The following is a 25,369-nucleotide window of genomic DNA, read 5'->3' on the forward strand; positions in this document are numbered from 1 at the left end:
TTTAAAAATTAAAAGTGAGCAAAAACGAATTTACATTTAACGAATTTAAAAAGTTAATATTTAAAAATTAGCTTATTTAATTATTATATTGAGTAAAAACAATTTTACATATAACTAATTTGACAGGTTTATTTATATTTGACTCCAATAGGTTCATTTTGGTAAATATATTAAAAATGAAGACATGTGTAAATAAATATTTAAAAAGTGTTGAATTATATTTAAATATGGAAAATGTAACAAATTAATTACGACATTAATTAATGTACATGCAAACATACCTGTCCAGTTACGTGGGTGTAATTCAACTTTTCCCAAGCAAAGGAAAAGTGGGAGTCTGAGAGATGAGATGAGAAACATGCGATCCAAAATTATTTGTTTTACTCTAATTTTCAAACAATAATATAACCTTTTTTGTTTTCTTTCTAATTAGGAGTCCCCTTTTATGGTCTTTTTCCATGTTGATTGAGTTTGGTAATTGTTAAAGATTCTTCAACAATATTGTTGTCCCATATGCAATCCAAATTAAAGGTGTTTGGTAAAGAATTTATCATACATGATTATTTATTAATTATTATTCATATACTTCTATTTATTAATTTGTGGGATCTTTTTCGAGTTGAGGGATTTTTTAGCCGCATCCTTCTTTATAGGTATGAGTTGCCGCTTTACTTTTCTCCCAAGACTCTGATCATAGTTTCCTATAAGCGGAATGTTTTTGGTACGACAATGATGATGATGATGATGATAATGATGATGATGACAAACATTAACTTAAACTTGTGGTTAATTTAGGACTATGAGGTATGAATAAAATAGGAGAAAATAGGACAATTTATAAGCTACATTAGTGCATACTTTCTCGGTTTTTCAATGATTACACTTGAATAGTAAGTGTCAAAGAACCAGCTCTAAAATATGTTTATATACTTTCACAAGGAAGGAGATTAAAAACCTCTTCTTCTTCTTCCTCCTTCATCTTCCTCTCCATTTGAATACCATTATAATTCTTGTAAGCTTTTAATTTCTTGTCATTTTAATTTCTTGTCTTTGATTTACTTTCTCATTATTAGTTTAATCTTTCTTTATCAAATATGTATTAGTTTAATGTTTCCTTGTCATACTTTAATTGTTTTCTTAGAAATTGTCATTTAATAAATTATTCGTTCTATTTTGTCTCTTGGATCTTTAATTGTGTGTCTCATAGTTTAGTTATTGTTTTTCCTTGCAAATTTCAATATTATCATTTTCATTCATGTTTAGTATCATCTTAGGGTTTGAGTTCATCTTTTCCACCATGAATAGTAAGTAAATCCATTTTCTAGGATTGAGATTTGAACCTATAATTCAAGTATGATATGATGATTGAAAGTGTCTATGAAACTAGGATTAAAGTGGTTAAATTGCGCCAATAACCCTCAATTAAATATGTTTTGTTGAACTAGTCAATAGAACTAGCGTGTGAGATTAGGATCAACTTTGCTTTAGGGTAAATTTTTGTTAAATTCTTATTAATCCGTTCAATAAAATTAGCGTGTAGAATCGAATTAATAGGGTCTAAATCTAATGGTTAATCAACAGAGCGAGAGTTTGAGAGTAACAAGATCATATTTAATCACACAATTAATCCGACATTTCATAAACACTAATGAGAGTTTGATCATACAAGAATTTAGGGGATTCCCGGCATTCTAGATCTTTTCATCTTATAGTTTAAACCCACATTTCTTATTCCATTCTTAGTTTATTAGTCAAAAAATCAATCAACCATTTTTCTCTTCAAGCAACATTTTAAGTAGAGGTTAGCAAATTTTTTGTCCTAACTTCCTTGTGTACGACCCGCGACAATACGTACACTGTGCACTTACGGTTAAATAAAATTTGCACACCATCTAGTTATGTAATAATTGTGCAATCAAAAACACTACTTTTTCTTTTTTAAAATTTCAAATTTTATGAATATTCTTACTGAGTTAATACTATTATAATCTGTCAGCACTTTTCATGTGTAAATTTCCTAGTCAATAACATGTTCCTATTTGTGAGAAACTCTAAAAAATTAACATTTTAAAATTTTTCAATTTGATTGTCTAAATCTATACGTCTAGTACATAGGCTAGAAAAACTATATATATATGACTTTAATTGAACTCATACTAAAATTAATATAAAAGTATTTAAATTTATTTGTAGAATCTTATGATTTCAGACCCTACCTTGTATGGAATACTGAAAATGTCCTTTACCTTTACCTTTTATGATTCTGATGATTTAATCTCATCAATACTCAATTCTAAATATTATCTAATTATATACATACTAAAACTGCCACTTCAGCACCTAATTAAGTGCTTCAATCCATTTGTTATTTGTTGTTCACCCATTATCTAACAAAGTTCGAGTGAAATGTAAACAGTGATGGATTCAGAGAAAAAATTAAGTTACAATTATAATAGAAAGAAAAACTTATTTTAATAAATTATTTAGAAAAAATTGTAACAACTACCTATATTTTTGTCAAAAACTATTTAAATTTTTTTTATAAAAATCTACTTTGAAAGTTTTACTATTTATTTATTAAATACAATCAGGGTATCAGACCAATTTAAACTATGTGTACTTGTAGGGATAGTTAATAACATAGTATCTTTGTCACATATCTTTTCCTTTTCTTGGGTCCAAAAAATAGGAACGTTGTTATTTATTTTAGTGGTCTCTAAAACGGCAAGGGTGTCACAAAAAGCAGCCATCACATCAATTTAATACTCTCTTCGTTTGAAGTTTTATTTTCAATTTTGAGGTGTATTATTTCATGTTATCATAAACAATTTTTTCATTTATAAACATATTTCGAATAAAAATAATTTTACTTATCCTCGTTTTAATAAGAATATTTTAATAATGCAAATTGTTCCTATATACCTTTTACTAACTTTATTTTAACATTTTCATATTATTTATGATATTTACATGTTTCCCACTAATTTTATAAAAATATTTTTATTAGTTGTGGGCTTGTAGTCCTATATTTTTTCTACTAACTTTCTTTTTAAAATTTTTACAGTCCCTACTTTTCTTCAATCAAATTTATTATTCAATAAAATTATATCTCCACTATCTAAAAAAACCTATTTTTTCTTTATGAGAACTTCATTAAGGAACGAAGGGAGTTTATTTTTACCCGGCTGCTAATCCTTGCATTGCTTGTAAGAGTAATCCCTTCGTAAGTAGAGATGACTAGTTGATTCGATATTTATCCGATCTTATAATTGAATTTGATTTGATATGACTTTAAAAATAGAGTTCTAATTATATAAAAATCAATATAAAGACAAGACATAAAAGATCTAAACCAAAATCAACTCAATCAATCGGAAAACACCTCTATTGGTAACATATTGCAAGGTGAAGTGCTACTATCAGTAGCAATTTAAAGGAATTAAGAAGTATGTAGTTATAGCGGAAACTCTTGCGTAAGTATGAAAACACAATACTTTTTTTTGAGGCCATGAAAACACCTAGTAAATCTGCTATATTACATCAAAATTATATTTATAAGGAGATAATTACTTATTGAGAAATACAACGATAACAATATTTACAGAGTCTTAATCCTAAAAAATTAGAATCATTTATATTTTTTAATATAACAGTTCAAATGATTGTTCACATACCTTTTTCTTAGTAAATTCTATTTATTGAGAAATATATTTATAAAATTTTAGTTATATAGATGATAGTATCATTTTAGAAATTTTCGGAGCCAAAGCGAGAGCCAAATAATAAGCCATTTAATCAATGATAATGCTTCCATTAAAAAATCTTATAACTAAAAAATATGCAAAGAGAAAATTAAGAAAGACAATCTATATGTCTTTAAAAACTCAAAAATTAACTATTGATAATCAATTCTTATCTTTTCGCTAAGCATTCACATATGCATGTCCAAACAACTTTTTTTTCCTTCTTACTCCTTTTATTAGGTATTTCTTTTTTTTTAACTATTTTATGTAAAGCACTAATAAGTTATTTATATAGCCAAAAATGTAAATTATATCTAAATTTAATTTAAATTAATAATCTACCTTATACTTGAAAATATATTTTTGAACCTTAAAAAATTTTGGGACCTAAACAATAACACCCTTTACTACCCTTACTAATCGACGGCTACGCTTATAAGCCAAAAACAACTTTACATATAGTTGAGAATCTCGACTCAAAAAATAAAAAAGAACACAAAAATAGTTTCGTTACAACTTGAATTTGTTGATGTACAAGTTTCAGGAGCAGAGAAAAGATTTTAAATGTTTTATTTATTCTCACAATGTCTTTTAAAATGGGGTTTAGTATATCAAAAGATAAAATCTTTTCTAATTTAAGAAAAAATAATTCAAGATAAAATGTACTACAACATTATATTTTAAAATTACTTTAAATATAAAATGAAGTTAACAAAAAAATCATTTAAAAGTGTTGCTTAGAACTGGATCTAAATAGCATCATTTAATATTTATTGCCCCTATTTGGAAGCCCTAGACGGTTGGTTACCCAGAATATGCTAAGAACCGGCCATGTGTACAATTGAAAAATTTGGTGGGTTCAATCGGGCGGGGTTTTCGGGTGGATCAAAATTTGAGAGGTGTATGTAGGGATGGTATCTGAACCCGGTCTAGATCCTTTTTCATAGGCAAGACCCAGAACCGGATCCGCGGGTCTAAATTTTCAGGACCCGGGTCTAAATCCATGGATAATGATACTGCAGATTCAGTATCAGATTCGGGTCCAAAACGGGTCCAACTTGATTTGAATTAGATCGTATTGAAATTGCGATAGAATTATATTCAATAAATAAAAGTAATTTAAAGCGACAGTTATTAATAAGATTACTTGAAATACATAATCATGTTACAAGTCACCAACAATTAGACAAATCTAGTTGCAAAAATCCATTTTTACAGTAATTAGTCTCCAAATGAAGACCAACTGTAAGGATCAAGGAAAAAAAAGTTTAATATAAAGTAGTAAATCAAAGTCAATAAATCTATTATTATAATGAAATTTACTACTCAACATCAATAATGAAAGTAGACAAGCAAGTAATTAGAAAAAGCAATAAAAAACAGAAACTCTATAGTAATTAATTAAGAAACCACCGCTTGATTTTCCAACTTGATGATTAAACGGGTCTTAAGGATCCATGGGTCCGGGTATTTTTTTGAAACTAGAATCCAAATTCGTCAATTTTAAACGGATTCAGACTCGATCCGAAACCTACGGGTCCAAAATTATAGGACTCAGACCCGTAAAAAGGATCCGGATTCATGAATTGGGGGCCGGGTCCAAGATCATCGCCATCCCTATGTGTATGTACTCATAGTTGCCTATGATGAGCCAACATTGGTAAATGATGTTAAAAGTGAAAACATGTGAGAATTAAACTTAAAGAAAGTCATTAACTATTTTTATATAGGAAAGAGTATATAGAATAATCCTTAACATTTTATTGATTTTTCATATTAATATTAATTTTTGATTGATCATTAATAATTTTAATTTTCGGGTTAATTACTTAAGAATATTGTTGTACAAATAATGACTGACTTTTTGCAGGTTAATTACTACAATAAAAGAGAAAAATAAAATAAAAATAAAAAATATTAAAAATTAAAAGTTAAAATCAAAAAAATAAACTTACTTGATTTTTTTTTAATTTTATAAAATTTTTCAACTTTTTATAATTTAATTTTATATTCACGTTTTTATTATTATGCAAAATGACTTGTAAAGGTAAGGAGTTACTTTGATGTATTCTTAGCAAGCACTCCTTATGGTAGAGATTATTCATATTTAATCAAAAGTTTAGATTATTGCAGGAAAATCGTTAAAATGTTGGTTTATTCTGGATAATTTTTCCTTTCAAATAAATATGGAAAAATAACTAATTAATTAGGACATACATTAATACTTCATCCGTTCCATTATATTTGCTACATTTGACTTTTTACGCAATCTAATGTGTTATTCTGATTATTTATACATTGAACTATACACATCTAAAAATTATAAAAAAATTAATATTATAAAAGTATGCGATTAGACGATTCAAAATAGCTTCCATTTAACTTTATTTTTTCTTACGTATTAGCCACAATATATAAAATAAATTTTGAAATATTTCAGAAAGAATCTAAGTATATGGAAAAAAATATCCTGTCCAGTTGGTGTAATTGGGCTTTCCCCAAACGACAAAAGAAAAATGGGAGAGTGAGAGAGATGAAAAGCATGCAAGTTGCAGTACAATCTAGTATATAAACACTAAAAATATTTGTTTTTACTTTATTTTCAAAAAAAATAAAAAATTTACATTAATAATCCAACATTTTGTTTATTTACTGTGAATAATCCAACTTTTTAATTATTTTCTAATAATCTAACGTTTGTCTTTAGTTCGATATGAATAATTTAATTTTTATTTTAATTTGCTAACAGTATACCCTATTATTACCTATTATAAGTAATACGATATATTATGGGTAAATTTATCACAAAGGTTGAATTATTAGAAAATAATCCAATAGTAAAATCATTTATAGCGGATCATTAAAAAGTTATACCATTAATGTCAATTTTTAAAAAAAAACAATACTCCACAACACCGCAACAATATCATCCCATGCAATCAAAATTAGATGGTGTAGGGTATAGGATACATCATGAATGATTATTGACTACTAGTATTATTTATTTAATGATGGAGACGTAGCACGTGGTTATTTTTTTATATTGAATATTGATATTCTCCCAATCTCTTTATTAATTAATTTCTCACAATAAATATTTATAAGAATTAACAAAAAAATTTAGATAGCAAATATATTATTTTATTAAAAAATTAAAATTAATCAAGAAAAAAGAAAGAATCATAAACATTATTAAAAATTTTAAAGAAAGTTAATGAAAAAATATGGAAATCGCAACTGATAAAAAAATATTTTTATAAAGTTAGTGAAAAACATGTGGGGATCATAAAAAATATAAAAATGTTAAAATGAAGTTACTGGAAAATATATGGGGACCATAAGAAAAATTGTTTATGGGAACAACAAACGAAACACCTCAAATTGGCATATGAAAACTTTTCTAAAAAATAGAGGAAGTAGTATATAACATATGTTGAATTCAACTACAAATGGAGCATTAGTTTAATCTTTTATTTGAATTGATTCTTTAACATGAGATCAAAAGTTAATGTGACAAGTAGTCACGAGTTTGAATCCCACTCAACTTTTAAAAAGTAATACTTCTTGCCAGGTATGAGGAGGGCGATCTTGATAAAATATATAGCATAGAAAAATTTTAGAGCCTCAACCAATAATTTAAACTTTTGGTCGAATATTTGGTAATGGTTCCCTGATATATATAGAGGTAGTTGTTTTATTATCAATATTTTAAGTTTTTTACATCAAAAAATAATTTAAGTTTTGAATTTAAAAATACAACTTTTAAATTATAAGTTAGGAAACATATTGATATTTCTAGTATACATCATCATCGTTATACCCGATGTATCCCGTTCATAGTAAATTATGATTAAGGCCTAGAAAAGTAAAAATAACGTAAATGGAATGGAATGGAATGGAATGGAATTATACATCAAAATATATTTTTCTATGGAATGGAATTATACATCCAGTAAATGGAATGGAGATGCTAATGATATTCCTAGTATAATTTAATATATTTTTGAAGGTCTTAATTTTATATGGCCTTTTTAGATTGTAATCAAAATAAATTTAAGTAACTTTTATTAATTTTCCGATTTTTTAAATTTAAAAATATTATTATAAGCTTTTTCTTAATTAAACCTAGTTTAATTGACTTTGAAACAATAAAATTTAGTAAAATAAAGTTAAGTTAAGTGAAAGTAAGGCCAATTCAATAAATATAATTTCGATTTGATCATCAATAAAAAGATAAGCTCAATCAAAAAAATAATAGAAAATCGAGTTAAATTTTTCAAAAAATTATATGAAGTAAAAAGATCCTAATAGTAACATAACATATGATAAATCCAAAACAAAATATTTTATATATGGTAATGTATATAACTTATGTTAAATTGAATTGTTGAGTAATTTAGGCTTTGTTTAGTAAGACTTAGGCCTTGTTTGGTTAGTTCACCTTAACAAATAAATAATGAATAAAAATTAATAACAATTAATAAAAATCAGTTGCAATCTATTTTAATCAGTAAAAGTCTATTATAATTTATAACTAACAATCAGTTACAATAAATAAAAAATATGACCTTATTTAAACCTGTTAAAACTTAAATAAGTTATTTTCCTATTTATAATGTACTACATTTATTTTTTTTTTGTTGAAAATTTAGGTTGCTTCAACTTCACAAAGTTGTGAAAAAACATACCTAATATATAACCTTTTCTTTTTCCTAAAAACTGCTTGCTCAAAGTATTTAAAATAATGTGACATAAATCATAAGTTAATTTGTTTTTTGAACGCAATCCGTTCAAATGAACCTAAAATAAATCAAAACAACTATAATTCGCCTTTTTGATTTGTAATTCAAAAGATTAGTGAATCATGCGACAATAATTCAAAACGTACACTTATAAAAATAAGCAAAAGTCATGATTTATGATAGTTTTTAAAAAATGATAAAAGAAATATTTTTTCTGAAATTTACAGCCTTATAGGTCCAACTAGTCTCTTAAACTTTAATATAACTTTTTAAGAAATAAACAAAATGAGAATATTTTAATAGAAAACACCAAATATGGAATTTGAAAATTTAAATTGTTGAAAAATATAATAAACAAACTAGTAATTCATATCCCATGTGCAATTGGTTTGTTCTTCGACCACGTATATACAAATAATAAAAGTATATCGGTATGCGGTTTCTGATCAATAATGTAGGGGCATTACAGCATTACATGATCAAGTAATACGGGCAAACATAAATTTTTAAATGAGACAGTTTTATAGTGAGATTATCTATATTAAGCCGATTTAATGTATATTTACATTCTTAAAATAATCTCTTACAACTTTAAAATGATTGTTTATCAATAGTGTTTACTTTTTATAGTCTTAAAATGATCATTCAAGACCTTTAATTTTACAACTTAAAATAATCAATTAAAAAAATAAACTAATTATATGAGTTTGTCTCATAGTAATACGTTCTCATACAAGAGGAAATGGCAAACATAAACGGCCCGTTTGATTATTAGTACTAAATGGTGGTAATGAGAATGATTTATTGTATAAAATTTCATCAAAAGTTTCATATCATTTCCATGATGATGAAACTTTGATCACAAAAACGTTTTTTTGTTTACAAATTTCCATTACCACCTAATACGACCTCTCACAATGGTATTGCATTAGAACAAATTATACGAAGAAAATGAGATGATTGAAATTGAACAAGTATGACCATCAAGGTAGCCAAGAAAATTTTCAACTAAAATTAAACTAGTTTTTCATTCTTATTACTACCGTTTATTACTTCCTACCAAACGGGTTGAAAATACAATGCCATGATAAATAAAAACACAAGTACAAAAATAAAGTATATAAATTAAACTTGACGAAATTTCCAAAAACAAGTGTTTTTTATTGTCCTTTAAACTTTTGTAGAGCGAAATTAGGATCACTCGAATCTAATCTAAAAACATACTACTTACTATATGTAGAAATACTTGCTAGTTGCTTGGTTGGGATACCCTCCCAATACCCAACTGCCAAAACTATTTATGTCTTGGATTGTGAGGGATCACATAAGTACAGTTGGATTGCTAGTTGCTACATATTAAATATGTTTTGTTGAACTAGTCAATAGAACTAGCGTGTGAGATTAGGATCAATTTTGCTTTAGGGTAAATTTTTGTTAAATTCTTATTAATTCGTTCAATAAAACTAGCGTGTGAGAATCGAATTAATAGGGTCTAAATTTAATGGTTAATCAACAGAGCGAGAGTTGAGAATAACAAGATCATATTTAATCACACAATTAATCCGACATTTCATAGACACTAATGAGAGTTTGATCACACAAGAATTTAGGGGATTCCCAGCATCCTAGATTTTTTCATCATATAGTTTAAACCCACATTTCTTATTAGTATGGGGTTTCTGATCAACAAATAAATGTAGGGGCATTACAGCATACACGACAAACTAATATGGCAAACACTAATTTTAAATGGGATTGTCTTATGATGAGACTATTTCTAGTAGGCTGACTTAATGTATATTAACTGACTTAAAAAGATCACTTATAAGTTATAACCTTAAAATAATTACTTATCTGAAGTGTTTAGTTTTTATGGTCTTAAAATTAACATTTATGACCTTAAATTAATTATTTTAATATCTTAAAGTAATCAATTAAAAAAATAAACTAATTATATGGATTCATCTCATAGTAATACGTTTTCATACAAGAGAAATTGGCAAACGCAAAACACAATGCCATAGTAAATAAACACAAAGTACAAAAAAAAAGTGCATAGTACTCTTTCTGTTTTCATTATTTTTTCCCATTTAATTTTTTGCGGTTCTCAATGCAAAGTTAAAAATTAAATAATTTTAATTGTCAGTTTTTAAAAATTATAAAAGGTTGATATTTACAAAGTATATATTGAGACAACGCAACAACAAATTTAACTTTTTGTGACATTAGATTTAGTGGCATTAAAAATGCGACTAATTTATATTTTTAATATAATAATTGTTGTTTTTTTATTTAAATGTCACCATAAAGTGATTTAGTGACACTTTATTTAGTCTTTAGTGGCGTAGTAATTGTTACTATAGTCTATAATGACATGACATTTATAAGAAATGTCACTAGATCTTATGTCGCAAAAAGCTTAGTATAATTTTTTATTATGCTACTAAATGATCTAATAAATGTCACTTAAATCCACTATGTATGGCACTAAAATTTATAAATTCTATTTAAAAAGAACGTATAAAAATGAGGAAAGCATTAACAAAATTTACAAAAACAAATAAGTGATATTGTCCTTTATACTTTTGTATAGAGAAGTTAGGATCACCCGAATCTAATCTAAAAAAATGTATGTAGGAATACTTGCTAGTTGCTAGGTTGGGATACCCTCCCAATACCCAACTGCCAAAACTATTTATGTCTTGGATTGTGAGGGATCACATAAGTACAATTCAATGATTGTGAAAATTGAATTTCAAGGGTTATTTTCATGCCAGTAGAGACGTTTTTTTAACCAAACCATGCATGGATTGGGAGGGAAAAATAGTTGGAAAAATTGAATTCACAAGTGTTGTGTTATTGTCGGTAAATAAATCATTTATTTAAAATTTTTTTTATATATGTTGATAATATAATAGTTATATCTTTAATTACCCACTTTGCAGATGTCCAGAGAAAAAAGTTTTTACCGATTTGCAAATTGGGGTCCACGGATCGGGGGCAAAACTCCCATGGTGTTGCCTATGAAAATTTGGTACATCATGAGTTTTCATATAGTTGATTGTGTTTGTTATTGGACCTTGAATCAATTATTTAATTAGGTTTAGATTTTCTAAAGTCTACGGAGTCGAGGCGAAACTCCCATAATGTTGCCTGATGAAGCTGATACGTTGTTAGTGAACCACATACGTTAAATTTGTGTTTGATATTTATTGTTTTATGTTTATCTTTTTTTATTTTTTCATAACATTATGTCAAGAAAATCAGAGTATATAACTCATTTTAAAGCCTTAATCATGGAATTGTAATTAGAGTGTATTTTTCATAGTATTTATTTTTTAATAGTTTAAACTATTTTCAAATTAAATAATTTATTATTTGTTTTGATTTAAAAATTACATAATTAGTAAGTTTTATTAAAAATATCTATTGATCAAATTTAACACGTAAATCTATTTAGTGGGATAAAAATTTGAAAACATGAAAATAGATTACATAAGCGTATATTACATTATTGATATCAACAATTATCGTGAAGATAACACATTTCAATCTTTGGTAGTAATTATTCAAAATTCTTTGAATTAAGAGATTTTATGTATACTTCTTTGTCATTTGAAGATGCTTATATTATTTATTTTGTCTCCATTAATATATGTATTAATCACTATGTTGTGCTTGCTTGCAATATTTTTGTAGATTGTGTGTATGTTTTTTTGTAACATGTGATCGACATTTTGTTACTTGCTTTATTGCCTTATTGGTCTATTTCAGATTTTTTTTTTCACTTTAAAATAGAAAATTTTAAATATTTAAAGATAAATATATTTATACGTGATCTTATTAATTTATGTTAAAGTATATAATATATCATGAAGTCTCAATCATCATTTTAAACTTTTGGTTGGTAGGTCTCTTGACATGGTATTAGAAACCAACATGATAATAGGTATCAAAAGTCAACATGATATGGTATCAACGTCAAGTATGACAAGACATCATGTGCTGCATCCACACTTTTAATCTAAAGGATTCTCGTGTAAGGAGATGTCTATGTTAGAGTATACAACATATCCTACTGTCTAGCTCAAATATATTATATACTCCAACATATTTGTTTTTATTAATTTTGAACCATTCACACATCTACCTTTGCGAAACTGTCAGCCAAAAAAGCTCACTCGGCTTCCTGGTCGTGGAAGTGGACACCGAGTAGGCTTTTTCTTCTGGAATCTGTGCAGCCTATTTTCAATACTTTAATTTTGTATTATTTTTTATCCTTATTTTAATTAACTTCTTAGAGGTTTATTTAGGGGTTAATGAGGAGCATTTAGGTTTAGCCTCATTTAGAGGAGCACAAGGAAAGGGATTAAAAACCTCTTCTTCTTCTTCCTCCTTCATCTTCCTCTCCATTTGAATACCATTTTAATTCTTGTAAGCTTTTAATTTCTTGTCTTTGATTTACTTTTTCATTATTAGTTTAATGTTTCTTTATCAAATTTGTATTAGTTTAATGTTTCCTTGTCATACTTTAAATTCTCTTAGAAATTGTCATTTAATAAATTATTCATTCTATTTTGTATGTTGGATCTTTAATTGTGTGTCTCATAGTTTAGTTATTGTTTTTGCTTGCAAATTTCAATACTATCATTTTCATTCATGTTTAGTATCATCTTAGGGTTTGTCTTCATCTTTTCCACCATGAATAGTAAGTAAATCGATTTTCTAGGGTTAGAGTTTGAACCTATAATTCAAGTATGATTTGATTATTAAATGTGTCTATGAAATTAGGATTAATGTGAGTGAATTGTGCCATTAACCCTAAATTAAATATGCTTTGTTGGACTAGTCAATAGAACTAGCGTGCTAGATTAGGATCAACTTTGCTTTAGGGTAAATTTTAGTTAAATTCTTATTAATTCATTCAATAAAACTAGCGTGTGAGAATTGAATTAATAGGGTCTAAATCTAATTGTTAATCAGCAGATCGAGAGTTTAAGATTAACAAGATCATATTTAGTCACATAATTAATCTGACATTTCATGGATACTAATAAGAGTTTGATCATACAAGAATTTAGGGGATTCCCCACACCCTAGATCTTTTCATCATATAGTTAAACCCACATTTTCATTGCATTATTAGTTTATTAGTCAAAAGCCAATCAAATATTTTTTCTACTTGAGCCATATAATTAATAGAAATTAGAAAGTTTCTTGTCTTAGCTTCCTTATATTCGACCTGCGACTACACGTACACCGTGCGCTTGCAGTTAAATAAAATTTGCATATCACTATTTATATGAATGGTATGTTCTATGCCATTGCTAATAACTCTAATTGATTTTATTTACTCAATAAAGAGATTAACATTCTTAATATAGTAAGCAAGAAACGACGAACAAATGCTCCAAATCAAACCCTACTATGGCATTGTCGTTTAGGCCATATCAACTTAAATCGCATTTAAAAGTTACTTAAAGAAGGATTTCTACCATTTTTGATTATAAATCATTTGATGTATGTGAATTATATTTGATTAGAAAAATACAAGATCGACCGTTACTAAAAATGGTGAAAAACAAGCAAACTATTAGGTCTAATACATACAGATGAATGTGGACCAATGACTACAAAAGCAAAGGGTTGGTTACAATCACTTCATAACTTTCACTGATGACTTTGTCCAATCACTACCTTCTACTACTATACTCGAACCTAGTTCGTGCGAAAAATCTCAAATTGTTGAGAAAAAAAAATCTTCACATAGGTCTAGTAGACCAAGAATTCCATCAAAGAAGTATATATAGTTCTTGTTGACTGAAAGTTCTAAAATACTGATTTTTAGAGCATAAAAAAACCTACTAGCTATAAAGATTTCTTAGCAAGTCAAAACTCTAATTAATGGCTTGGAGCCATGAATTCTAAAATTAAATCTATATTTGAAAACAAGTATGAGACTTGATTAATTTGTCTAATAGGTAAAAACTATTGGTTGCAAATGTTTTCAAATTAAGAACAAACAAGAAAGGAAACATTAATGTTTTCAAGGCAATGTTATTGGCAAAGGATAACAAACAACTTCATCATATAGACTGTGATGATATCTTTTGACCACTAGAATTCCTTGAATCCATTCAAATACTGTTAGCAATTGTCGACTCTGACGATCAAGAGATTTTGCAAATAAATGTAAAAGCTACTTTCTTGAATGGTTTCTTAGAAAAGAACGTATATATGTCACAACTAAAAGGTTTTAGGATCCAGAAAATCATACTAAAGTATGCAAGCTTAAAAAAATCTGTTTATGGATTGAAACAAGCATCTCAGAGTTAAAATTTTTGTTTTGATGAGGTATATAAAATTATTGGTTTTCTCTAAAATGGAGATGAACTGTATGTTTATAATTGAAGTTTAATGGGAGTAGTATTAGGTTTTGTATGTTGATGACATATTACTTATAAGAAACGACATGTCCATGCTTGATTCAATTAATGAATGACTAAAGAATTGTTTTTCGGTGAAAGATCTTGGAAAAGCTAAGTATATTTTTAGAATTAAGATCTATAGAGATACATGGCCTCTTGGAGAGTAAAAACTGAAAATGCACGGTTCTGCTCAAATGGATTAAAGAGTTAACCATTTGTTTTGATAGTTCATACTCAGATTTTAAGAAATAAATTTGAACATTAGTATATGTGACGTGAGTCATCATTATGCTTTTAAATTTTGACATTAAGTGACTTAAGCAATATAAGTTACACACTTGTTTTTGACAAGTGGGAGATTGAAGGAAAAAGGCGTCGTAATAACCAAGTGTAACTACTAAAATATAAATAGGATAAATTAGAGATTAATGCATTCATTTTATTAGGTGATTATAGTTCTTTTGCTAGAAACAAACTTCAATCTGTATACTAATTAAATTAGTGTATCGCTACTATAATCAGGTCCTATAAAGTTATACATATAAGTAATTTGATTGGATAGAACGATGCCAATTGTCTAAAATGCTCTTTAAACTATTTAGTGTACGTAAGAATTAATAGTATGGTTTGATGAGGTGCATAGTGATTATTACATGTAGAAAGCAAACAAAAGGAATATGCACTTGTGTATAAATAGGTACACTTTACCATCATTTGATACATGCTCAAATGCTTAATTCTCTACACTCTCCACCTAAATATTAGTAAGAGAAATAGTTTTTTTATTCCGTATTAGCATATGTGGTGATCTAATTGGTGATTGTGATCAATACTAAAGGAACGACACTTGATGTTCTTATCTGCCATCGGCCATCTTTACCTTTAGGATATTATGCTATGAGGGTATGATTCTTTCATATACTTTATTCGTATTACTATATACATGAGATCCTAATTTAGATCTAAAGAACGAAAAATAAATTTTGCAAGTCCGCTTTATGTATCTAAATGCCTACGTACATAGATGACAAGAAACAAGGAAAGAAAGTGATGGAAAATTTACACACTTGATTTATTACATTTATTCATGCATTTTTATCAAGTAATCTAATTCACGTGAAAATCATATCCATCCAAAGATAACATTTAAACATATAATTAACACGGGAACACATAGAGAAAATTATTTAATAAAATAAGCCCGATTTTTTAAATCAAATAAAAAAAAATCTTACATACATCATGCATGATTTCCTTGTCTTATGTTCATCAAACTAGAAAATACCAATGTTTTTCCATCAATGTTATTTTCAATATTGTCTTTGAAAATTTGTAATCAAATTCTTCGTCCTTTCCATAATTTGATCTTAGATTATTTTAAAGATTGTTAGATGTGATCTACAATTAAAAACATAGCATGTATACCATGTATTAAAAATATAAAGCACAAATTTCATGAAAACTTAATTTTAAATATTCAGTGAATAAGTATCATTTAAGGTTAGAATCTTGATACCAGACGTTGAATACAATAATAGATTCAATAGCTATTTGAATATCCTTTGAAGTCATCTTATCAACTTTTCCTGTTATAATATTTCCCACATATGTTGCTTTGGAAGTTTGTAATTTATGTAGAGAAAAAGTTTATGTAGTGTTTGGGAACAAGTATTTTATTTCAAATTATGGATTTCAATTATGAAATCATAAATGAAGAATTTGAAAATAACAAGGTTTGGTTAGTCATTTACAAATTCTCAACTTAAACTACTTCAAAAGCAATGGTGTAATTTGATTCAAATCTAAATTTGAAAATTTTTAATTTGTCAAACAATAAATTTGAGCCAATTTTAAATTTCCAAATGAAATTATCGTTCCCAAACATGGTATTAAAAAAATTATATGCCCTTATTTATAGAATAAAGAGATATTGATTCATCATTTTGTTTATCCAATCAATAATTTAATTAATGTAAACATAGAAACCGTGTCTTTTCAGTGTAATCATTTGTAGAAAACTATACAGAGACAAATTTGATAAGTACAAGTCATTCACAAATATCAGCACTACAACAAATTAAATTAGCAATCAATTTGATCATAGTTTCTATAAATGAGATTTAATGGGTATGATAATGATGATTATTAATTGTTGCATGACATATACAAATGTTATATTTTATTTTGTATATACATGTGACATTAACTTATAAAGAATCTTTTCCCATAATATTGCAAAATGAAAAATATTTCTCACTTTGCATGAAATGCAAAAGTATTTCACACAATACCATCCACGTGGAAATTTGTTTTTTTTTTTTTAAATATTCCAGACAAAACTGCCAAATGAGATGGCGGTTTGCATTAACAGTAAACCGCCACATGCAGTAGCAGTTTGGTTAGGGCAAACTGCCATCTTATTTGGCGGTTTTATCCTGGTAAACCGCCATCTCATGTGGCGGTTTGCTCTGTGCTCGTCCAGCGTTTTACTTTTTTCTTTCACCTCCCATATAGTTAGTGCAACCTGCATTAAACTAATTCAATACCATCTATTCCATAATAATCAACTACGAACCAGCTTGATTTGAAAACATTAATTATGAAAATAATGCGAAGATATATTACAATCATAGAAAGTGATACAAGAAGTTCAAATCATATAATTTGATACAAAGTTTCTTAAACTATAATCCCCGGCCCCTTTTGTTGTGCGTACCGATGGATGATGATGGTGTATACTCGTCAACCTCTGCAATGACATTAAGAACAAGAGCTCGTCGTTGATTAGCACGCTGATATGTGATGATTCTTTGCGGAGGCGATGGATGTGGAGGAGGAGTGGTCATGGAAGCTGGAGGAACAAATAGCGACCTAGCACCGGATGTCGATGGGGATCTGGAAGACCGACCTCGAGTAGATGAACACTCGCGACCTCTTGTGGACCGAGTACTTGATCCTCCGGAAGAGCTACCTCGGTGGGCCGAAATCCGTGGAGAAGAAGTGTGGAATGTGTCATCTACCTCGCCAATGATAGGTGAAGTCGGAATGAGGTACTCATACCCCGCCTGACTCAATGCATCGGTCAATGACGCGTTAATGGAGCCAAGGGTCTGAGAACATAGCCGATACCCCACATCAACTGGCGATGTGGCGGCCCCGTGAATCGTGTCATTGCATTATATGAGCACCGATCGGATGCGCTCAGCCTGTATGTTATCATTATATTGTTAAAAAAATCACATAAAAGGATTACTGTAACACCCCGAGATTTTCTGACGTCATTAATTAATATTTTAATGACTTTTGGGTATTTTATAATTATATTAAATTAATTTTGAAGTAGTTTTAATAAATTTCTTTCGTATATGAATTTAAATATTAACATATATTTATATTAAAAAAAAATACAATTACGACTTCTAAAAAAAAGAGGTTTGAATCAAAATAATTATTTTATTGAAATGTGTGAGCACACGAAGGTGAGTTTCTTAGTTGGGCCTCGCAAGAAGATGAACCTAGGTAAACAAATAAATAAATAAGTGTGTAAATTAAATAAATAGGATGAGTTAGGGTTTAAGGGGGTATTACTCCCTCCCTCACTCAATCACGCCGTCCACTTCCTCCTTCTCCCATTCCCTCTTTTCTCTTCTCTCTTCTCGCACTCCCCTCTCCCTCACGACCCATCTGCAGCCCTCAAGAACCACCGCAGCAGGCCGCCTAGCAGCAGCAACCGGCTGCGTTTTCTCTTCCCCACGACAGCCACCAGCAGCCGGCTCAATTCCTCCCTCCAAGGGCAGCAGCTGCTGCAATTGCTTCCCCTGACAGAAGCAGCGCCTGTTCCGGAATCCCCACCGCCACCGAGCTCCATATACGACACCATCACAACGATAATTAACTGTAGTTTCACCTCTTGTTCTTGTCCCACCATTGTAAGCCACTTCTTCTTCCATTGTTTTGATTTTCTTTTACTTGTTTCTAATTGCAATTTTAACAAAGTTTATGAGTTTGGTGCTGATTTTTGTATGATTGTCATTGAATTTTGTTATGGGCAAGAATTTGATTGATTATTTAATGTACTTATGAATTGGGATTTTGAAATGTGAATGAAAGGTGTTGAACTTGTATTATTTTCATTAAATCTTTTTGTGGGTAAAAATGTGATTGATGAATGGAACATATTTATGATTTAGGGTTTGAAATATGATTAGAAATTATGAGTTGTATGTGGGTTGTGTGTTAGTTCCTTTGAATCTTACTATAAGTAACAATTAAAAGTGTTATCTTTGAAATTTGAAATGATGTAGGCTTTTATGTGCATTTTGGTGGTGTATTAGTTTTGGTGATTCTTGATATGAATGATGGTTAAAAGTGTTATTTTTTGAATAGAAAATGACTAGGATTTGGATTTAGAGATGAAATTACTAATAATGTGGGTTTATGCTATATTTTGGTGGTGTGATGAATGATTTAATAACCTTAAAAGTTGTTTTGAGACTTAGTCGATTGGTTATTGTTGTGATAATTAGTAATGGTGATGATTGTAGCTGATTATAGAAGTGATTTTGGTTGTTAAATTGGAAATAATGGTTGCTAATTGTTATTGATTTAAATTGTAAAGAATTACTACTACCTTATTAGGTTGTTATTGATGTTGTAAATACGTAATTTCAATAAGTCATGAGCATAGTGTCTAACTTATTGTTGAGAGTTGCTAAAGTTACTAGTTATGATGTCGTGATTGTAGTTCTTCCTAACCTTGAAGAAAATAATGGATGATATTGCGATGTGATAAACTTAAGATTCGTCATTGTCGTCATATTAGCACTACATGAACATCGCAAGATTTAAGTGTGAATTGATATGTTATCCTAAAGTAACGTGGATCGCTATAACTCAAGTTGATTAATGTAAAGAAACTATTCACACATACTTCTACTTTAAATAGATGGAAAGTCTTATGTTGTGTTATGTTAATGATTTTGACTTGTATTGAATGAGTTGTGTGCGTGTTAGAGTAATCGAAAACTCATGTTGAATGGGTGATAGCGGTTATTTTGGTATTTAGTTTGGTATGGCAAAGTAGTTAAAGGAATTCATTAGTTCTACTCATAACTTATATAGGTGCCCATTCTTAAGAGAAAGTAGAGTCTTAGTTGGGTGATTTTGTGATTCTTGATCGTGCAGTGACGCTTACAGGTACGTACACGCAGTAATAACCCTTATATGCAATTTTCTTTAAGACATTATTGTTTATTTTGATAATATGCATTGTCTTGAAACTGTGAAGTATTAGTAAGTACACGCAGTAACTGATTCTTGCATGCATCTTCAATATATTTTCCTTGCGTGATAATATTATGCGAGCTAGGTTGAATATGATTTGCTATTTAAATACTGTTAAGTTTGTGCTACAAGTGAAAATCAGTTGTAAAGATGGTAGAGATTGAGTTCTGATATCGCAAGAGTAGAATGTTGGATTATATGAGATGGAATGGGAATGAGTCCCTTATTGATGAGATATTAAGTTGGATATTACTGTGACTCCACTGGATTGGTACCCCAGTTGGTTTAGTTCCCGGAGGCATGGATCATCTATATATGGTCGCTGTACGGGGGTATGATCATACTTTGCCATTGGGCGCCGGCATGGCCGTCACCGTCCTTGGCTGAGGTGTTGCCATGTGGGTCTTGCAAACCCCAATATGGTGGCCTCTAGTCACAAAAGAAGATACGTGGAATTAAGGAAGGAATAGAAAATGGTGAAGGCATTGAGAAGTGCACAGAAATGAGGAATGGTTGGAGTAGATTTTTATACATTGGAGTGTCCTTCTTCCCTCGTTTGTTGAATTGATTGTTGGTTGCATATATATAACTTGTTGCTGGATACTGACGTGTACGTGTTTGTGTTTATGTTTAATTGTTGATGACTTTCTATGATTGTCCTGCTATGACGCATTGGCCTTTGGTCTAATGTCGAGCAGCAGGAGGATTATAGACTGGCTTAGCAGGTACTGGAGCTTTTTATGTATTGCATTGCATTTGGGAAGAGTGATGAGCGCGAAGCATAACTTGTGTCATTACCCCTATCTTTCGATTTTGTATCTCTTGTTATCCTTTGTAAATTTTGATTGTATATGTTTTGTTATGAGGCCTTGTGCCCTCCCACGTGCATTTGTATTTCCGCTGCGTAGTTTATAACTCTGTATGGTTTTGAGGAGTTAAGTCTTTTTAAAACGCAAACGTCGACACTGGAACCACGATCCATGCTTGGCATGTTGATTTGAGAAGCCGGCGACGAATTATTCCGCCGTGACATAGCTTTGATAGGCCATTGGTGCCTTTACTTTATTAGTTTTTGAATTAACTTTTGTTTTCTACAAAGACGCACAATTTTAAGGCAGATGCTGCCAAAATTTCCACTCACTCACCTTTTAAAATTAATATTTAACGTTTATATAAAAACTCTTTTCCTTTTTTCTTTTATGTAACACCCGAATTTCCTCCCGTCCTTTACGGTTTTGGTTTCGTTAAGGGGTCGGAAATTCAGGGGTGTTACAGGTGTTACCAGAGCCAGTGGTTCCTATTTTCGACGCTTTGTGTCCTTAAAATCGTTTAGAAATTGCCTGAAGTTAGAAGTCATTCGTGAGAGTTTGGGTAGATATGGGATAGGTGCATACATTACATATTCATGCATAATGATTACCATTGCATGTGCATAGATTTATATATAGTTTGTTTAGCTTGTTATGAGATTCATTCTTATGCGTGTTATTATTATAATTAAAAGTTATGATGGTGGTTTGAATGATGACATGATTTAACAAATTAGTAGAATTGAATGATGTATTATCAAGAAATACTGAAATTTTTGGAGTATTTGGTTCAAGTCGAGTTGTATTATAAGTAGTCATTATGGAGATATGAAGTATGAATGATGAAATTCTAGAGAAGTTGGTTGCATCGGGAACTTTCTCTTGCTTGTGATGATTTTATGAAATTTAGTCTTATGTGTCTGAATATTTGTTCATGCTAATTGTTAACATAAAGCTTATGAGTTTTGATATTGATTCTATACATGAACCCACTGTTTATTTATCTGCTTGAGCATTCCATTTGTCAAGTGCATTCGTTCATCAAAACATAGAAGTGGTGATCATAATTCTCTTTAATATGTTTAATGACTGTGCAAGTACAAGCGTAAGTAGTTTGAACTAGAATAAGGATAAGAGCTAGAGTGTAATAAGAATTCGATATACTGTAAACGAAAGAAAGGGGTCTTGTATGCAATACCTTGTAAATAAAGTTTTAGTCACCAGTTGATGAAAATAATGCGGTCATAGTTAAAGTATAGATGCGTTAAAACCTAAATATTAAGGAGAAGTTCAAGAGCATGTTAAGAGTCATATCTGAAAAAAATTCAACCCCCAATTTCGAACCATGATCTATAAGAGTATTATTGATATATTCTTCATATAGTAATGAGTTGAAGTCAGAGATTGTTTTCAACGTCTCTAAGTGTTTAAAGATAATGCTATATCAGTTGAACTAAATTATCACATTAGTATTGTTGTTCAAACTAGGATTGCCTTAATATTTTCATTTGAAGTTATAATTCTTACTAGGTTGAGGCTCTTGACTCGTGTAATTAGCTATGGCAACATTGGTGTCGAGTTTTAGTGTGGTATAATCATGTCTACCAATAAACGTTTTCACTCTCATACGGTGATTGATACTGATGCTTTAAATTCGTTAATGTAATATATATTTGTTAGTTCTAAACCCAACATCCTATGCTTGTAGTGAGATCTTGAGAATCAAATTGAGAGTGAAAACGATAGTTAACATATTAGCCTTAGTAATCACTTTATATATATTTTGATGAATTATATACTATAAGGGTCCCCTGTCATTGATTTTGATTTTTGTAAGCATCCAACTCGCATCAAAATGAAGATAGTATTTCATGTTTGCCGAGTGATAACGACCTTTAAATCGCTATTTGTTGTCAAAAAAAAAAAAAAAAAAAAAAAAAAAAAAAAAAAAAAGTTGAAGTGGTTCTTTGAATAAAATAAGGGTGATTTTTTTTTTTTTCTTGAAGACATATGAGTTTGAGTATCAAAGGAGAAAAATATCATTCACAAGTCCTTTGTGTTTTGTATTTCGTTGAGACATGATATATCATTCATACATAAGCTAATAGCTTTGTATTAAAGTGGATAGTTAAAGAATAATCATCGTAAACAAATTTGCATGTTAGGGGCCTAAGGATTGATTCGAAGGAGCACTATTGAGTTAAAGACATTTTGTCTCATTAAATGCTTATATAGAGCGATGAATGTTTTAATTGGATGATACTGCAAGGAAGAATCGTGACGGCTTTAAAACGTAGCTGGATAGAATGATATTTAAAATTAAAAAGGAATCAGTGATACTACAATTTGTTTTCTCATGGCCTTCTGGGCAGTTATAAGACATAAGGATAAAATAACCCGATGATGAGGTGGATTAAGCGTCTTTGTGTACGTAAGATACAGTTAAATGTTTTAAGTATTTTAGAGTATCTCATCGATCACCAATTTAATAGTCTTGCCAGTGTATTGAAATGATAAGACTTTGATGAGATTCTAAATGAAGCTGACTTTACGCAAGTTATTGTTTTAATAATGATTGATGTGATATGTGGTAAATTAAGTTGGAGAGTTACTAAAGATAATGTGGTCCTAATAAAAGTCAAGAGGTGTTTTAAACCTAAACATTGAAGAAACGACAAAGAGTATGCGAATAATTACAATTGAGAGATGAATCGAGATAATGAATTATGCCTTAAACAATTATTATACACAATCATTATTATGCGATAAAGAGAGTTAAATAATATTCGCATTTGTGTTAAGAAGAGTTTTAATTTGATGTTACTAAATCGTTGGATCGGAATAAGCATTCGATGAAAAGAGTTTTGAAATTTTGACGCGTTTTAATACAAACGATTATGTTATAGTTGTTAGTTCTAAGTTTCGCATCTTAGGTCGAAGGGTGATTGAATCCCACTTGTTACGAAGGAATAATTATTGTAATGCATAATCTCAAGCGTTGCGTTATTTTGTTAACTTTGTGTTGTAATTTAGTATAGTGTTAGGATTGTTAATGTTGCAGTCATATGGTTGCGATAACGGTCTTATAGTTAGACGTAGTATTGTGATGGAAATGTTGTGATGTAGGTGGGATATTGTGAAATTAGTGTTGATATCACAACTTTATCAAACTGTATGATACATGGTTGCTTTGCTACTGATATTGGAAATTGCGATGATGTAGGTGTGTTCATCAGTTATTTTTTTTCATCTTGCATTTTTTTTTTATGTATACATAAAATGTCATCTTTGTTGATCATCACTATTATTATTACCCTGTTAGTACCATTAGCACCGTCGTTATATACGTACATGATGCATTACTTTAGTCATATATAAGTTCATGATCTTAATTGATATAAATTCTATACTTTCAACATACCTAGTTGTATGGTAAGTGAATAGTTGAAAAATGTCTTCATGATTGTAAATCATCCTCACATTGTCGTCATTAGAATTTGATATTATGATGGATATAGGACGTTATTGTTGAACAATTACGATATATGTATTAGTATCATGGTTGTGAACGTATAATTAACTACGGTAACTTGCTAAAAATGTGGTATATATAATTGGATTATATACTTGAAACATGTATTATGTTATGAGTTATTAATTTGAGTTATTAATCTACTAATCGATTCTTGATGTATGAATTAAAATGTTATAAAATGATTTGATCATATATGATTAATGAAAAGGGTATTTCATGTTAAGTAAAAGGTTAGGATTATGTTATGATAAGTAAAGTTAGCGATGAATCGATTTGGGAGGTGATAACCAATCAGTTTTGTAAGATTCAAGTATCCTCAGGTCTAGGGTGTCTAATTGTTATACGAGTTAAGTGTTGAGTAACTTCGTGCACTTTACTTTTAGGACTTTGTTGTTTTGATATTTTACCCCCATTCATGGTTCAAATTATAATATTTAAACCTTCCGTACATTTCAAGATTATCGCAAAGTCGACCTTAGGTGGTCACGTAGAATTGAAAAAAAAAAAAAAAAAAAAAAAAAAAAAGTTGTTTGAGAATTACATTAGATAACAGGACGTTTCGTGTTGTTACGAACTCAAGTGATATTTTTTTTTTAAAAAGCCACATCTGCTAGTTCTGTTATTTTTGTAAACATTGAGAAGAGTTGTCTTACTAAGAGAACATATTGAGAACTAAATACTAGGGTATGTAGCACTGAGATCGAAGAGATGAAATAATTAAAGTTTCATGGTCTAACCACACTATCCTTGCATATGTTTCGAGGTTAGTGAGTTACGGGGTCGTAACTAAGTTTTAAGGGGGGTAGAATGCGATAGAATTTCGTGCGTT

General features: G+C 29.3%; 2 long non-coding RNA genes across 4 annotated transcripts; both read left to right on the forward strand.

The window, feature by feature from the left end:
- Positions 1-891: 891 nt before the first annotated feature.
- Positions 892-25,140, forward strand: LOC130803139 (uncharacterized). Of its 3 annotated transcripts, none has more exons than XR_009039855.1 (4): positions 892-1,012; positions 11,431-11,519; positions 12,397-12,919; positions 20,035-25,140. It is a non-coding gene; the product is annotated as an uncharacterized LOC130803139 (long non-coding RNA). The 3 variants fall into 3 exon arrangements; XR_009039856.1 differs by lacking the exon at positions 892-1,012 and adding an exon at positions 10,970-11,350; XR_009039857.1 differs by lacking the exon at positions 11,431-11,519 and having other exon boundaries at positions 895-1,012.
- On the forward strand, positions 12,929-18,266 carry LOC130803138 (uncharacterized). The gene is made up of 2 exons (XR_009039854.1): positions 12,929-15,816; positions 17,679-18,266. It is a non-coding gene; the product is annotated as an uncharacterized LOC130803138 (long non-coding RNA).
- Positions 25,141-25,369: the final 229 nt, after the last annotated feature.

This window comes from Amaranthus tricolor, chromosome 16, assembly GCF_026212465.1.
Source record: "Amaranthus tricolor cultivar Red isolate AtriRed21 chromosome 16, ASM2621246v1, whole genome shotgun sequence".
Lineage (NCBI taxonomy): Eukaryota > Viridiplantae > Streptophyta > Magnoliopsida > Caryophyllales > Amaranthaceae > Amaranthus > Amaranthus tricolor.